At 41.0% G+C, this 17,269-nt stretch overlaps 1 protein-coding gene across 1 annotated transcript in view; it reads right to left on the bottom strand.

Moving 5' to 3' along the window:
* Nucleotides 1-17,269, bottom strand: part of LOC149168163 (SH3 domain-containing protein) — a 275,430-nt gene that overhangs the window by 120,810 nt on the left and 137,351 nt on the right. The window lies entirely within an intron of this gene.

Here is a 17,269-nt window from a genome sequence, read left to right as displayed (position 1 = left end):
AACTTTATAAAACTTTAGATTGCAAAGAACTTCAACTTCATATTACCTTTTCCAAGACTAAATTCTAACTCCAATGATAATGCTCCAATTTATTTAATAATATTTTATCCTTATGAATTATATTAATCTAATTCTCGTTAATCTTATTAATCTAATTTATATTAATATTATTAAAATAATTATTATTAACCTAGATTCTAATTCTTAGTCTAATTATAATTCTCTTAAATTGATATTTGTGGGTCAATATTGAATAACAAAAATCACAACGCTTGGATACACCGCACTCTTCAGATTTGATAATGGCCGTTCACATGGTCTTTTCCCCCAAAAAATCTTGATGGACTTCATGCTACTTCAGTTATGGTTATGCAGTTCATCACGCCAATCCTCCACAAAATCAACTCATTCCCCGACTTTCCCTTCCAGTTAAAAATTACGATCTTCACTGAAAATTTCAATTCATCTTCGACCTTGAATATTTGAACCAGATGTTCAATTATACGATAAAGATACTTGAGCTTATGAGTTGATCCATATGGAGGTTCTCCAATTACAATTACGTCTCCATCAATGTTTGGATGCATTAGATGTGGTGGGGCAGAGTTATTGTTACCCATCAAACAGTGCTCTTTAGTGTGCTTGAATAAAGCTCCTAGATCATTTATAATAGCCTTTGATGCAGAACTATTTTCATGGTTTGTTTTTTGCCAACAAATACCTTCAACTCTTCAAAATCCCCACTTCTTGAAAAAACAACGATGGCCCTCTTCAAGACCTCCGACAGAGCCAACCCAAAGAAAAACAAAGGAATGAAACTCTACAGTATCCTCGATTTGGAGGCTCTTGATTACATCCTAACTCCAGTAGTCCTCCAAATCCAAAATGCCTAGAGCTCCACGAAATACTCCCCCATGGGCAAATCTATGAGAATCACATGAAATTTGGTCTCAAATAACTGTGGTGGAGCCACCGTATCACGCAAATCACATTTCAAGTACATAGAATTGGAGTGTTGCACATTAAGCTCATCCTTAATTTTCATGAGCTCCTTCAGTTGAGGGTACTCCTTTGACACCATGAACATATATGTGTTTCTAATAAAGTTCTATGGCTGAGTGCTCGTGTTAACAAAAATTTACGCGTAATTGTTCTACTCGACCATCATGAGCCCATATCGAAAATGTGCTCCACTCTGACGGAAGCTTGTGTCTACATTGGAAGCACCTAGTTCTACTATATTCCAATAGTTTGGAGCTGGAAAGGAAATCACATTGCTAGAATGCCAAGGAAACCCTAACAGTCAGTTGGAATTCATCGATAGTCCATTCGCCGAAAAACTCAAGGGTCCCGAAGCATTATAGTTTGGAGGAATTATTGATCCAGGTGGATTTTGGTGGCCACCCCCCTATTCCACTTGGACCCCCACCATTGTTTCTTTCAGTCTTCAATTTCCTTATTTGTAGCACAATTTACTATTTTTGGTAGTTTTTCAGGTCTTGAACTTCCGAAGCCGCTTTGAGGCCCTAAACGACGTTTTCTGAGAAAACAGAGAGCAACCCATGTTGCTCACTCAAAGGTTGTAGTCCTTGGATAGAACTTTCTAGCGAGGTATTGTGCGAGTCAAATGGAGATCGTATGCCAAAGTTACGACCCTGGGAAGTTGATGTACCAATTTACCCAAATGGGGCCCATAGTTTGGCGCTTCGTCTCCTAAGGTTAGGGTTTTGGATGTTTAGGGTTTTCCATTGTTTCTCAACAATAAATAGGCCTTCGAGCCTCATTGTAACACAGTTCAGAGGCATGTAGCCGCCACATCTCTTCTCAGAGATAAGCTACCATCACCCGAGCTAGTCTTATTTCCATTTTGTTTGTAAGCATATTTTAGTATTTGATATTAATGAAATGAAGTGTTATTTCTACTGCATCTTTGTATTTATGGTTATATTTGTAATTTGTTGCGTTCTTGTTTAAATCCGGATTAGTGGTATCAGAGTGGTCTACTCTTTCTCTGTTTTTCTTTGCATGTCCCCAACAAGGTCAGGATATAAGGAGTTAGGGCTTGAACTCGTTGAACCTTTGCAAGACCGCCTCGCAAATCCCGACGGCCTCCCATGGCGGATGAAGAGAAAGACGAGGGGGCAGGAGATCCTATCAAAATCTTGCTCGAAGAAGCCCTCGAGCGACAAAGGAACGCAATGATGGACAACTTTGCCCAGATCCTTCAGCGGCTACCCAAGGGTGATGCATCTACTTCCGGCATCTACTCTAGAAGCACCACACCCTTTAAGGTACAAGTTAACTTTGACGATCCCATATTTGAGGGTCAAATAGATGCAGATGTTGTAGATAAATGGTTAAATCTGCTAGAAGGATATTTTTCCATTCATGATTTTTCCAGCCGGGAAAAGATCATTTTTGCCCTTCTCAAAGCAGCCACCCACGTCAAGGACTAGTGGGAAACCTACTGTGAGCAAAAGGATGAAAGTACGAACTCACTGTTTTCAGCCGCACCCACTTGGAACTCGTTACGGGATGCCATCAAGGAGCAGTACTACCCTGAAGGGAGCTATGAGGATAAATACATGAAGTGGACAACGCTGCGACAGGGAAGGGACCAACATGTGCCAGAGTTTACCAATGTTTTTCATACCCTTCGCGCGAAGTTGGGTATCAAGGATTCTGAGAAGCATTTGGTTCTCAAGTAACGCGACTGCCTGCACCGGTACATCCAAGACGAGATGGAATTCCTGGACATCTCCTCGCTTAGCACGGCATACCGATATGCTGTCAAGATCAAGCAAAAGTTTAAACAGAAGAAGCGAGACTTTGGATCTGTGAATCCGAAGCAAGGGAAAGGTGCCCCCAAACCACAGAACAAAAGACAAAGCCAAGGCGGGGCAGCACAGGACAACCCGCCAAAGCTGCAAGCAAAGATAAAACGCGGCGAATCAGAAGAAGGACACGGGAAAGTGGTGTGAGTTCCATAAGAGCTCCACTCACAATACAAGTGAGTGTCGGGCCAAGCAGTCACTGGTGGCCGAGTTAAAGGCTTCGGAATCAAATGCATGTTTCGACTCTAAGTCAGAACCCGACAAGGGTAATGACAAAGGGAAGCAGATTATCGATGCGCAGCCCAACGCCACCGTTGCCACCATGAAGATCCAAAAGGAGGAACCCGAAGATCCAGAGGAGGAGGAGCGCCTCTTCCACTCCTACATGTGGGTAAAGGGTTCCCCGCTATAGTTCATTGTTGACAGCGGGAGCCAAAAGAACCTCATTTCGGCAGAGGTCGTGAAGCAGCTGGGCTTACTGACCACATCACATCCACAACCGTACACCATCGAGTGGCTTCACCAAGGACGGGATCTTCGCGTGAGCCAGCAGTGCTGCCTTCCATACAACATCAAGCCCTTCACAGAGGAGGTATGTTATGAATATAATTCATAACAATTAAATAAATAAAATAAATATAAATATTAAATAATTAAATATTATTTAGGTTAAATAGTCATTAAATTAAGTGAAAAAGCATGTCTAAAAGACATGCCCATTCACGAAAGGTCCCCTGCTGAGGTATAAAAGCAGGGTCCTCATTGTAATCTTATACAATTATTTATATTAATAGATTATTATTAATAAATACCTGTGTGTATTTTAACAATTAAGTCTTCAAGCTATCAGTCCTTCGTGTTTCAGCGTAAGTTTTTATGCTACAGTGATATCAAAGCCATGGGACACGATATAATCATGCGGGCCTTTGAACGTAGTTCGCCGCACAATGTGTCGTTACGTTCACATCCTGATTACGTTGAACAGTTTAGTAAAATTCAAGAAGCAATTCAGCATTTAGAAAATTCATTTACAGAAATTAATGCATGTCGAAGGGAAATCGATAGTAAGGAAAATGATCTAGATGAAGATTCAAATAAAGATAATCTTGATGTGAATAAGGATGATCTAGATCAAGATAATGATTTCGATGAAGCTAATATAGATCAAGAATATTTTGATCAAAATGATGATAATGTTGAAGATGAAGGTGTTGCAGAAAATAAAAAAAATGATAAAGGAAATGATAGAGATGACATTCCAAGCTTAGGAGCAATTGTTAAAAAAAAATTGGCAGACACTTCAATAGAGGATGATATGCCAGAAAAAAATCCAAGACACCCCAAGAAGCATCTTAAAGAGTTTTAATACAAGCAATGGAAGAGGGCGAGGAGGTCAAGCACTGTGCTACAACTGTGGTCGAGTGGGTCACATTGCCAGATACTACGCAGAAGATGACTGGTCAAATAGATGTTACGAATATGGACAATATGGTCATATCAAACACCGATGCCCTGAATTGAGTCGAAATACAAATACTTATCATTTGAGGTCTCAATCACCGCAAGATACTATGATAAGAAGAAGAAGTCGAAGCCTCAATTACAGAAGATGACGTAGCAGAAGCCCCCCATCCTCTAAGAGTTACATTGGCAGGGCTAGTCCTCCACCATATGGTAGGAGAAGCCGAAGCCCACCTTATAGAAGCGGCCAACGTAGCCTTGGCAATGATTACAGGCACAAATATTCTCGTAGCCCAGATTACAGACGCGGTAGGGTGCGTAGTCCTTACGTGCCTTGCAGGAATCGTGGCTCACCAAAGTATGAAATACGGCCTATGATAGTACCATTGAACCCAATCTTTTCACAGAATCTCTAAGCAAACGACATACATCGCACCCTGCTTCCGTTCCTGTTGCCTCATCAACATTACCGCTGGCGTTAGTCGAAACCGGCGAAAACTCACTGGAAGGACCCCACTATCGTTGGTCCATGCCACTGCGTTTCCTGACTTCAAGACATTCTCGCTTCAAACCTCTGACTCTTTGTCATAGTTATATGCACAGACAACTGTTGGCCATGGCTAATGCATCAAAGAAGTATAATGATAGCATTCTTACATTACAGAGTTCAGATGGCCTACTGTTCCAGGTGGACAAGGCTGCGGCATTGAAGTCGAATGTCCTCAAAATGGCGATTGAGGGTGGCAAGACTGACACACCCATTCGTTTGCAAAATGTTTCAAGCCACATCTTAAAAATGGTCATAGATTATTGCCAATACCATCAGGTAAATGAATCTCCGGGTGCAACAGTAATAGATACTGCCAAAAGTTGGGATGCGAAGTTTATAAAGGCTCTTGTGGACAATGTACCCAAACTTTTGGAGCTTACAATGGCCACCGACTACTTTGACATCTACAGCTTACTCGATTTGACCTCTCTCCTAACTCTGCCTCTGCTATGCCCTTTTAGCATCATATCGCCCAATGACACAACAACTGCTTCTGCTGTCGACCCCTCCACCAAGCTCGTCGGCCTGCCAGAACATAGTAGGTCACACGCCATACGTCGGCATTGTGCAACGCCATTGAACGTTCTCATGGGCTATTTAAGCGAGCCTTCACAAGTTTTTCAAAACCGGCCAAACGACGTTTCGATTCAACGCAATGCTATAATCACTTCGTTATAAATTAATTATATAATTTAATTAATTTAATTATTATATTAAATTAATTTAATTATTATTTTAAAAAAATTAATAATAATAATAATAATATTTTAAATATATATATATATATATATATATATATATATATATTATTATTCATAAAATATATATATATAATAGAGTTAAAAAAAAAAAAAAGGTTATAAAAAAAAGGGTTGGACTTTAAAAAATAAAAAAAATAAAAATCAGTGTTTAAAAAATAAAAAATAAAAATCAATCAGGAAAAAAATAAATAAATAAATAAAATATATATATATAATAGAGTAATGAAAATAAAAATAAAAAATATAGCGTTACAAAAAAAAATAGGCTTCAAAAAAAAAAATTCACTGATTAGCTATAAGACGAAAGGAAAGACACTTTACATACAACGAGATGACATACAATAAGTGAAGAAAACCCCCAGCATTAAAGCTTTGAGGACAAAGCTTCCGAAGGAAGAGACTATGTTATGAATATAATTCATAACAATTAAATAAATAAAATAAATATAAATATTAAATAATTAAATATTATTTAGGTTAAATAGTCATTAAATAAGTGAAAAGGCATGTCTAAAAGACATGCCCATTCACAAAAGGTCACCTGCTGAGGTATAAAAGCAGGGTCCTCATTGTAATCTTATATCATCTTATACAATTATTTATATTAATAAATTATTATTATTAAATACATGTGTGTATTTTAACAATTAAGTCTTCAAGCTATCAGTCCTTCGTGTTTTAGCGTAAGTTTTTGTGCTACAAGGTATTATGTGACGTTGCTCCCCTTGATATTTATGATATATTATTAAGCCAACCATACTTATGGAAGTGACATGATGTGTATGAGTCAAGGCCTCGTGTTGTTATTGTTACTTTGGGAAATAAGTTGTACAAGATACCAGAGCATCGCCTACCACCATCTCTTTGGTTACTGCAAAACAATGTAGTAAGCTCATTTCCAAAACCGAGAAATTTGTTTTCCTGATGATACGCCCTCAAGGAAAGAAGAAGACGGTGGCCACGACCTCCAAATAGGGCCCCTCTGCACAACAACAACAGATGGACAAGGTCGTGGAGGAGTACGAGGACATCTTCACCTCCCCCACAGGGGTGCCTCTGCACTGTCAGGTCAAGCACTCCATCGATCTAACCCCAGGTGCATCACTGCCCAATGGACCAATCTATCGATGCTCCATTCTGGAGAACGACAAAATCAAGAGGTAGATTCAGGAGCTGCTGCAGAAAGGTCACATCTGTCCGAGTTCATCGCCCTATGAGAGCCCGATCGTGTTGGTACAGAAGAAGGATGGGACTTGGAGACTCTATATTGACTATCAGGCCCTGAACAAGATCACTGTCTGGAATAGGTACCCGACCCCACGGATTGATGGCCTTCTGGACCAACTGAAGGGGGCAAAATATTTCAGCAAGATCAACTTGAAGTCAGGCTATCACCAGGTACCAATCGAACCCTCCGATGTGTGAAAGACTGCCTTCAAAGCCAAGGAGGGCCTTTTCGAATGGTTGGTTATGCCTTTTGGGTTGACGAATGCTCCTACAACCATCATGAAGCTGATGGATGACATCTTGTGACCATTCACCAACTCATTTGTAGTGGTATACTTGGATGACATCCTGATCTTCAACCAGAGTTGGGAAAAGCACCTCCACCACATCCGACAGGTTCTCCAAACACTGTGGCAACACAAGCTATGTGCCAATTTGGAGAAATGCACTTTTGGCATGACCCAGGTTCAGTATTTGGGATACATAATTGATGAACAAGGGGTGCATGTGGATCCAGCCAAGGTCCAAGTCATTTGGGATTGGCCAGCCCCAACCACTCTGACAGAACTCCGTAGCTTTTTGGGTCTTGCCAATTTCTACCGTAGGTTCGTGTTGGGATTCTCTCATATCACTTGGCCCTTGAGTCAAGTCACTGCGGGAGGAGCGAAAGAAAAACTCTTTTGGTCTGAATCTCAACAGAAAGCATTCGCAGAGTTGAAATATCGCCTCCCCTCTACACCAGTGCTCACTTTACTAGACTTGCAATAGCCATTTGAGATCGAGATAGATGCCTCTGACTATGCTATTGGGGCAGTCCTTACTCAACAGGGGCATCCAGTGGCATATCACAGTGAGACACTTTCAGACACAATCCTGAAGTATCCCACTTATGACAAAAAGATGTATTCCATTGTGCATGCCTGCCGACAATGGTAGCATTACATTTTGGGGAAGGAAACGGTCATCTACACAGACCACTGACCCCTGCAGTTCATACAGACTCAAGGGAAGTTGCAGAATGATCGCCATCAAAAGTGGTCAACATACCTGCAGCAAATCCATTTGAATATCAAGTATAAGAAAGGTAACACCAATAATGTTGCAGACTGCCTCAGCTGACCACCGATTACGGCGTTAACCACCGTGCTCAAATCTTGTGGGCACGAGACTTCTGATTGGCGACTTCTCTACAAAAGCGACCCAGAATTCGACCACACATACTAGATGCTCTTGAGGGTCAGCAAGTTCTAGATTTTCACCTCCATGATGCCCTGCTATGCCACCTGGGACACCTTTGTGTTCCTTCAAGCGAGCGAGCCAAGATGATTTGGGAAGCGCACTATAGTCGAGTTGTTGGGCATTTCGGGGTCGAGAAAACAATGGCAGTACTACAGAAGTATTTCTATTTACTGAATCTTCGACAAGATGTTGGGAAGTACATCAAATCCTGCACTGCCTACGCCATTGCCAAACCGAACATCAAGAAGCAAGACCTCTATACTCCGCTGCCTACCCCTAGTCGACCTTGGGAATCCATCTCCATGGATTACATGTCGGACTTTCCTTCTACTAAGCATGGCAACGACTGTGTTTTTCTGGTCTTTGACAGATTCTCAAAGATGGCCATTATGGCGGCCTGCAAGAAGAATATCACAGCAGAAGCCAGTGCTAAACTCTTCTTTGAACGAGTGTGGGTACACTTTGGGATCCCACAATCTATCATCTCAAATCAGGACAGCAAGTTCTTCAGTACATTTTGGTCCAATCTCTGGTCGATGCTGGACACCAAGCTCACTAAGTCCATAGCTTTCCATCCCCAAACTGATGGCCAGACAGAGGTCGTCAACAGGATGATTGTACACATTCTGCGCATGTACAACTCAAAGCATCCACGCACATGGGATGAGAGCATTCCCTATGTCCAACACAGCTATAAACGGGCTCTCCACAGCGCGACTGGCCACAGCCCTTTTCAGGTGGGCTTGGGATTCTAGCCACTATGTCCCAATGATGTGGCCATACCATTTGCAGCTACTCAGGCAGATTCGACTCATGTCCAGTCGAAATCCGATAAGGTAAACAACTTCATTGAGCACATCCAACATATCCGCAAGCAGGTCCATGACATTCTAGAGAAATCAAATGCCAAGTACAAACAGCGACATGATCAACATCGGGTGCCACACAAGTTTCAAGTGGGCAACAATGTTTGGTTGCATTTGCAGAAGGAACGCCTTACCGGAGCCTATCGGAAACTCAGACCACTCTAATATGGTCCTTACACCATTACCAAGGCCATGGGCGACATTGCATTTGAGCTTAGCATTCCCCCATTCCTTGCCCTACACCCAGTGTTCAATGTGGACCGCCTTCGACCATACTTCCCACCATTGTTGAACACATCAGACATTGCAGAACAACTCACACCTATAGAGTTAAATCCAGATTGCATGGAGCAAGCCACCACTGATCGGATCATGGACACGCAGATCAAGAACACCCGACAGCAAAGGAACCAACTATATCGAGTTGTCAAAGTAGGCCAACTCCTTCACCAAGGCAAGTGGCTCACTAGGGACCAAGTTCAGCAGAAGTTTCCTCATCTCACGAAGGAACTCAACGCAATGGGGACCATTGCTTCCTAAGGGGGGACAAATGATCCAGGTGGATATTGGTGGCAACCCGCCTATTCCACTTGGACCCCCACCATTGTTTCTTTCATTTTTTTCAGTTTCCTTATTTGTAGCACAATTTACTATTTTTGGCAGTTTTTCAAGTCCTAAACTTCTGGAGCTGTTTTGAGGCCCTAAACAACATTTTTTGGGAAAACCAAGAGCAACATGGGTCATAGACTGATGTTGCTCACTCAAAAGTTGTAGTCCTCAGATAGATCTTTCTAACGAGCTATTGTATGCGTCAAACGGATATCGTATGTCAAAGTTACGACCCCGGGAAGTTGATGTACCAATTTACCCAAACGGGGCCCATAGTTTGGCGCTTCATCTCCTAGAGTTAGGTTTTTGGATGTTTAGGATTTTCCATTGTTTCTCAACAATAAATAGGCCTTCGAGACTCATTGTAACACAATTCAAAGGCAAGTAGCCGCCACATCTCTTCTCAAAGATAAGCTACCATCGCTCAAACTAGTCTTATTTCCATTTTGTTTGTAAGCATATTTCAGTGTTTGATATTAATAAAATGATGTGTTATTTCTACAGCATCTTTGTATATATGGTTAGATCTGTAATTTGTTGTGTTCTTGTTTAAATCCGAATCAATTATTGTTGTCCCCGCAAGTGCTTCCAATTCCCATGGACCGCAAGATTGATTATTATAAAAAGGATAAGGACTGCCATTCACATCAATATATTGCCAATGCCATTCACTATTATGTTCACTTTCTGCAATTTTCATATTCCATCTACCTCCTATAAAAAGCTTGTGTTTGACTAGCATATGTAGCTCTCTCCCACACAATTAGTAGCATCAACATCACTCCCCAATCTTGGGACGGAAGGGAATTTCTTCCAAGTAATGTTGAACTCTCTTAAATTCAACATCCACACAAGGTACAAGTCATGCTACATGTTTTGCTCTCTATTTCAATGCCTAGAATAAGCATGTATGCATGCTCATCTTTGCAAACAAACTTCTTTTTATCTGATGATCTGAAATGGATTGGAGGTGGGGGAAGCATCCTCGTGAAACCAACAAAGGGATTCCACACCCACAGACAGATATATTCATCCCAAAGCCTATTGTAGTTTCGCTATAAACCAGAATAATACAATGAATGCTCTAGAAGAGAGGACAGTATCTAGGTTGTAAAATAAAACAACGAAATTGGAAGGAATACATGCGTTGCAGAAATTGTCATCAATGTGAAAGGGTGAATGGGCGAGTGTTCGTTTGATGATAAGTGTGCACAAATCAAGTGAATTTGGTAGCAAGGACCTCCTAGTTCGATAACCGTTGTCTCGCCATTTCATTTGATAGGTGGCACAATTTATGGGTCTTCCTGGTTGACAAGATATTAATTTTTGAAGGTTAATGCCCCAATCAATGGGCTTTGCACCAGCACCTCTATTCCAAGAATGTATGATCTTATCACATTGCAGCCCCTAAAAGAAGCTCTGAAATTGTAAATAAGCTTGCCCTAAGTTCTTGTGTTTAATCAGCCTTGCAAGAAGAATTCATGGAGGAAGAAATTTATTTTTTAAAATGAAGCCTATGCCTCTTTGTATAGGTCAGCTCCTGTAAAAGGGCATGTCTTTTCATAAGTTGACTCCAATATAGGGCCCCCTCTCAACCACTATATATAACCTTTTGTGGAACCTCTAGTGGCGGTAACTCGGTTAAGACAGCAGATTGAGAATCCAAGCCTAAGGAAGGAATAGATAGATTTATATATTATGAACCTTAAGACATGTTGACATGCACTTGGGATTTGGTTTCTGGTTTTTGGCCTTGGGTTATGGTTTTTGGTGACACTTTTGATCACATTTTGGAGCTTCCTTTTGGCTATCTTTGGAGCAGAATTTCAACCTCTTCTCAGCCCCTTAAAGACAGACCTCAGCCCTTGTTGAGAAGATAAAGAAGAGTAGCAAACCTCACCCATCCTGTGACAAATTTTCGGTCCTGTGAAAGGGACAGAGTCAAACCTGTGGGGCAGACTTCAGCCCTATCAAGAAGCAGATTTCAGACTTGTGAGTGGAGAGATTCAAACCTGTAGAACTTGGCCTGTCTGTGGAGAAATTCAGGCCCCAGGACAGAACTCACCCCCCCCCTTCTCTGTGACAAATTCAGGGCCTATAATTTAGCCTAATGTGGACAGTTTCGGCCTTGCAACTAGGGCACTTTCTAAGGACTAATTCAGGCCTGTAATTTGGCCTCTTGGGGGACAGATTTTGGACTCTCCTTAATCTTTGTTTCGACCCACTTTTGACTCAAAATCCAGGCATACTTTGGTGACATTTCTAGTGCATATTTTGGAGACCTCCTGAAGCAAACCTTGGAGACTTTGGAGCATACCTTAAAACAGACCTTGGAGCATGACTGGAGCAGTTTCTTGAGCTATATTGGAGCAGAATAGTTTCCACTTTAGGGTGGATTTTGGAGACATTTTTGGAGGAGCCCTTGAAGCCTTATTTGTAGCAGATTTTTAATCAGCACTTGAAGCAGTCTGAAGTATTGAGAGAATATATTTTTTAGCAGATCTATGAAGCCCTTCAGGAAGCAAACCTGAGGCAGATTTGGAGCAGATTCTGAAGACATTTGTTGAAGCAGACTTGGAGACATTCTTTGGTGTTTGTTCTTAGGTCTTGGAGCAAGTTGTTGAAGACAAGGGTATTGATGATCCAAAGTATGAAGTTGCCTTTATAAAATTTGGATGTTGTTGTAATTGGGTCATTGTCCCTGGTACAGGAGCCCAAGAAGTTTTATTTTATCTTCTATTCTATAGGGTGGCAGGGTGGTGCTAGGGAAGGAAGTTGTAGCTTCCTTCAGAAGGTTGTCGCCTCCTTCTAGTGGGAGCTGGTAAATCTTGGCGTTGTAGCTCTTTCAGTTGTAGCTAGTAAACCGAAAGTTGTTGCTTCCTTTGTAATACAAAAATATTGTGTATGCGTGCATATATATATTGTGTTCATTTCATGTGATGTTATTGGTTATCATTTTGATACTTAAATTGTTGAAATTTACAAAATAATGATTCACCCCCTTCTCAATATTTCCAACAAGTGATATCAGAGTCAATTACCCTCTAATAGTCTAATCATTGGAGGGAAGATTGTGAGCAGATATGGAAATGGAAGGCATCTCTTCAAGAACAATTCCATTGTTTGATGGAAATGATTATCCACTATGGAGCAGTTGCATGGAAACCTACTTGAAGGCTTTAGGAGTGGATGTTTGGCTCTCCATCATAAATGGTTACAAAGTTCCTAAAACTCCTCCAACGAATCCTGATGAGAATAACTTGTTTAGTTGCAATTCAAAAGCCCTTCATACCATCATAGGTGGTTTGTCAAGAACCATTGAGTCCAAGGTGATGACTTGTGTTGAGAAATCAATAGGGCTACAATTGAAGTGATTTCTCTTTAACTTGTGAACTGTGTTTGATAGTCTTTTACTTTTCTTTATGATTACCTTCTTCTTCTTTTATGATTATAATGTTCTTATCATCAAACAGCGACCAAAACATGAAGATCAATAGAACAAATGGACACAAGATGTAGGCTACAAGCTGCCCCAAAACCTCTCCTAGAGAGGAAACCCCGCAAAAATCTCCTCTTCTTATAGAATCTTCGAATGACAAATTCCAAGACCCTTAGACCTAAGACCAAGACACTTCCAATACCAAGTCAACCTTCTTGAGGATGCGCTCTCTTCACCAAGTCAAATCTATTCCAAATGCACAACTTCGACCCCCAACGACAAACTTCATCCTTCACTGCAATCCTGCAATTTCGGCCTTCCAGTGATTTACTACAACATCGCACATGTGGGCGATTTTGGAGTCTTTAGGCTTCCTCCTTCCTTCACTTGGGCTGCTTCGTGATCAAAGGCTTGTAGATGATTAACTTGACTTCTTTTCTTCACATTTCATCCATGTTCTTGTAGTTCAGAAATTTTGTCCTTGTAGCTATAGAAACCCTAGCCTCCTTCACACGTGTGAGATATAGTAAGAGAGAGAAAAATCAAAATTTGTCTTTTCTTCTTCCTTCTAGACCTTCGCTTGCCTTCTTGCTTCTTGTCCTTGCTCCTTGATCAAATGAATGAGTGACTCTCCAATGAGATCGAATGGTCTCTTATATATAAGCTTCCAAGGAGGAAGAATAGCCCTACTTAGGCTGACTTCTTCATTGTTAAGCCGACTTGATCATGGAGGGGTATTTTGACATTTTTGACTCAAAATAAATTATTTTGACTTGTTACAAAATGCCCAATAGGGTCTACTAATACATAAGACAATGACTCTTATGACTTCCTGACTCTATGACAAAACCTAGAAGCACACAATGGGTGCTTTGGACTAGAACAACTTAAAATTGAGCATGAAAATCATGCTATATAAAAAAAACAACAACAATAATTTTCTTTTTCCTTTTACATCAAATACATAAGATCAAGAGTACATAAAACATTATGAAGATCAAACCTAGTTACAAATTTCAACACTCCCTCTTAACTAGGGAGGTATTCATAATAACAATGGTACAAGGACATTCTCATACTGAAGATTTCTCATAGGAAGAATTGGATTGATAATCCATCTCATAAGTTATCCTTTCAACTTATATAAGAGCATCTCACCATATTAACTAACATTGTCATATAGCAAGGCCTTGACTAACAGCTCTATCTCTATACTAGATTAGAGCACAATGTTGGGGAGCCAATGATTTATAGACACCCTCATCATTGTCTCTCAAGGAACATACCCCATCCAAATGTTCACAAGGTATGTCCTTTTAGGACCATTCCTTTCTTGGAATTATACATCCTCAGGAAATCTACTCTTTGACTACTCTTACTTATTGGATGCCCTACCTCATCCTCAAAGAGTATTAGTTTTCAGATGCCTACCCAATCCTCCATTCTTTCTTCATAATGTGAAGATAAGAATGATGTGTCTATCTCTCCCTCTCAACTAGGGAGGAAATATCAACTAGTCCAAGCTTGCTTCTTAAATACACAAGCTTCTTATTAGTTAGAGATTTTGTCAAAATATCAACTACCTAATCATCAGTGGAGATATACTGCAATTGTACCACCCCATCTTGCACCAATTTTCGTATGTAATGATACTTGTTTATATGCTTTGATCTTGCATAGAATATGGGGTCTTCAGACAAACTTATGCAACTTGTGTTGTCACAATGTATAATTGTAGGGTTCATCGGTCCTTTAAACAAATCAGATAGCAGCTTCCTTAACCAAACTTCTCTACCAACTTCACATGTTGCAATATATTCAGCTTCAACACTACTTAAAGCAATTGATTCTTGCCTTCTACTCATCCATGAGATCATAGAGGATCCCAAGCTAAAACATCCTCCAGTAGTGCTTCTTCCATCAGTCTCATTGCCTCCCCAATCTGAATCGGTATATCCCATTAGATGGATATTTTTCTTTCCATCATACTTCAGGCAGTAATGTATTGTCCCTTGCAGATATCTTAATATATGTTTGGTTGTTATCCAGTGGTCATGTCTAGGCTCCATCTGAAATTGATTGAGAATATTCACTGCAAAACAAATATATAGACGTGTGTTTACAAGATACATCAGAGAGCCAACCAATTGTCTATAACTTGTGGGATCTACGAGGCTTGATTCTGAACTTCTCAATCTCTTCAAATTGGTGATCATGGGAGTTGTCATTGATTTGCTATCCATCATGCCAAACTTTTGTAGCATCTTAATTATGTACTTTCCTTGACCTAGATATATTTCGTCGGGTTTCTGCCAAACTTCCAACCCCAAGTAATAATGCATAAGCCCTAGATCCTTCATATCGAATTATGTTGCCAATTGTTTCTTACATTCTTGAATACTGTCCACGCATGTTATGAATAACTCATCCACATATAGAAGAAAAATCATTGGTTCATCCTTCGCTACCTTGATATAAAGATTTGGACCTACATAACTTCTTGAAAAACCAATCCTTTGTAGATATGTATCCATCCTAGCATACCAAGCCCTTAGGGCTTGTTTAAGGCCATAAAGTGCCTTCTCCAACCTGCAGACATGAATTTCTTTATTATGTACTTCAAATCCCAAGGGTTGTTCAGTACATATTTCTTCATCAATGGTACCATTCAGGAAAGTTGTCTTGACATCCATTTGATGGATGTTCCATCCCATAGTTGTTGCCAAAGAGGTTAATGATCTTATTCTTGAGTATCTTGTTGTAGAAGCAAATGTTTCTTTATATTTGGGGCAAAAAGAAATGTTGGTGGAAATAAAGCAACAAACCAGGAGAAAAGCATCCACCGGGAGTTCATAATAGGGGATAGTTTGGGTGCATCCCATCAATTCGACCATCATTCGCCTTTGACCCATCCTCATGCTTTCAATTGGTTGACTTGATCCACCATACCCACGTTTTTGCCTCCAAGAGTTGGATGATGAGACTAGGAGAGACCTTCACAGGAGGAGGTTGTGCTTCATTTGTCAGGAGCCATGGGCACCCAGGCATAGGTGCACCAAGGGCAAGGCCCATTATATAGAGGTGTTCTCGGATAGCAAGTTGGAGGATGATATTGAGCAGGAGGCTTATGCAAAAGGCAGTGAGCTACAGACTATTGGAGGAGGTGGAGGGGGAGGAGCACCACCCCCACTGGATGGAGATATTTTTAGACCCACTGGAAGGGTCATTGCTTCACTAAGGGGAGTCCCCAAGTATTTAACACTGAGGATCAAAGGCACAATACAAGGGCACTGTGTAGTGGCTTTGGTGGACAATGGGGCTACCCACAATTTCATTGATGCATAGATGGTGGAGCGGAGAGGCATACAAAGAAAGGGCTTTAAGGGTTTTGCAATCCTGGTGCCAGGAGATAGGACTATACATTGTATAGCTACATCCCAATTCTGATGGTAACTATGAGAAATTATTCAATGACAGATCACTTCTTTGTGATCAATGTTCTGGACACCAATGTGGTTATGGGTGTCCAGTGCCTCTACTCCTTGGGACGGGTCGCTACTGACTAGAGGAAGCTAGAGATCAAATTCACAGGGCCAGATGGGAAGTTGGTATTGTTTAGGGGGGATGCATTCATACCCACTGCAGACCATATCAGAACACCATATGGAGGTTGATTTGAGACATGGAGATATAGAGTGAGCGGTGGAGATCAGGATCACAGAGATCGAGACTCATTCACAGCCTCTACATCCAGATATTTAAGGGATATTGGATAGGTACCCAACAATTTTTTAGAATATTCCTTCAGGCAGACCACCAGACAGGGGGTTTGTGCACACTATTGAGTTAGAGGAGGGAGTGCATGCAGTTATCACTACCCCTTACAAGCATCCCAAGGGAGCTATCCAAGAGCTCATGAGATTGGGGCACATCAAACCCAGTTCTAGTCCTTTTTCTTCTTCGGTGGTGTTGGTGAAGAAGGACAGGACCCTTGTATGTGTATTGACTACAAAGCTCTAAACAAGAGGACCTTGAAGAACTGGTACCTGATCCCATGCATAGATGAGCTGATGGATGAGCTCAGGGGGCCAAATTCTTCAAGGAGATAAACCTGCGCCTTGGGTACCATCAGATTTGGGTGAGAGAGCAGGATATCCTGAAGACTGCCTTTAGGGTTCACTATGGACACTTCGAATTTTTGGTGATGCCCTTTGGGCTAACCAACGCACCAGCTACCTTCCAGTCTTGCATGAACCACATGTTCTGCAAGCAGCTGCGCAGAT

The sequence above is a fragment of the Pinus tabuliformis genome, chromosome 4_2 (assembly GCF_031772625.1).
Source record: "Pinus tabuliformis cultivar Carrire ecotype Pingquan chromosome 4_2, CPIR1, whole genome shotgun sequence".
Lineage (NCBI taxonomy): Eukaryota > Viridiplantae > Streptophyta > Pinopsida > Pinales > Pinaceae > Pinus > Pinus tabuliformis.
The sequence above is the reverse complement of the archived record's forward strand: the minus strand, read 5'-3'. Positions and strand labels throughout refer to the sequence as shown.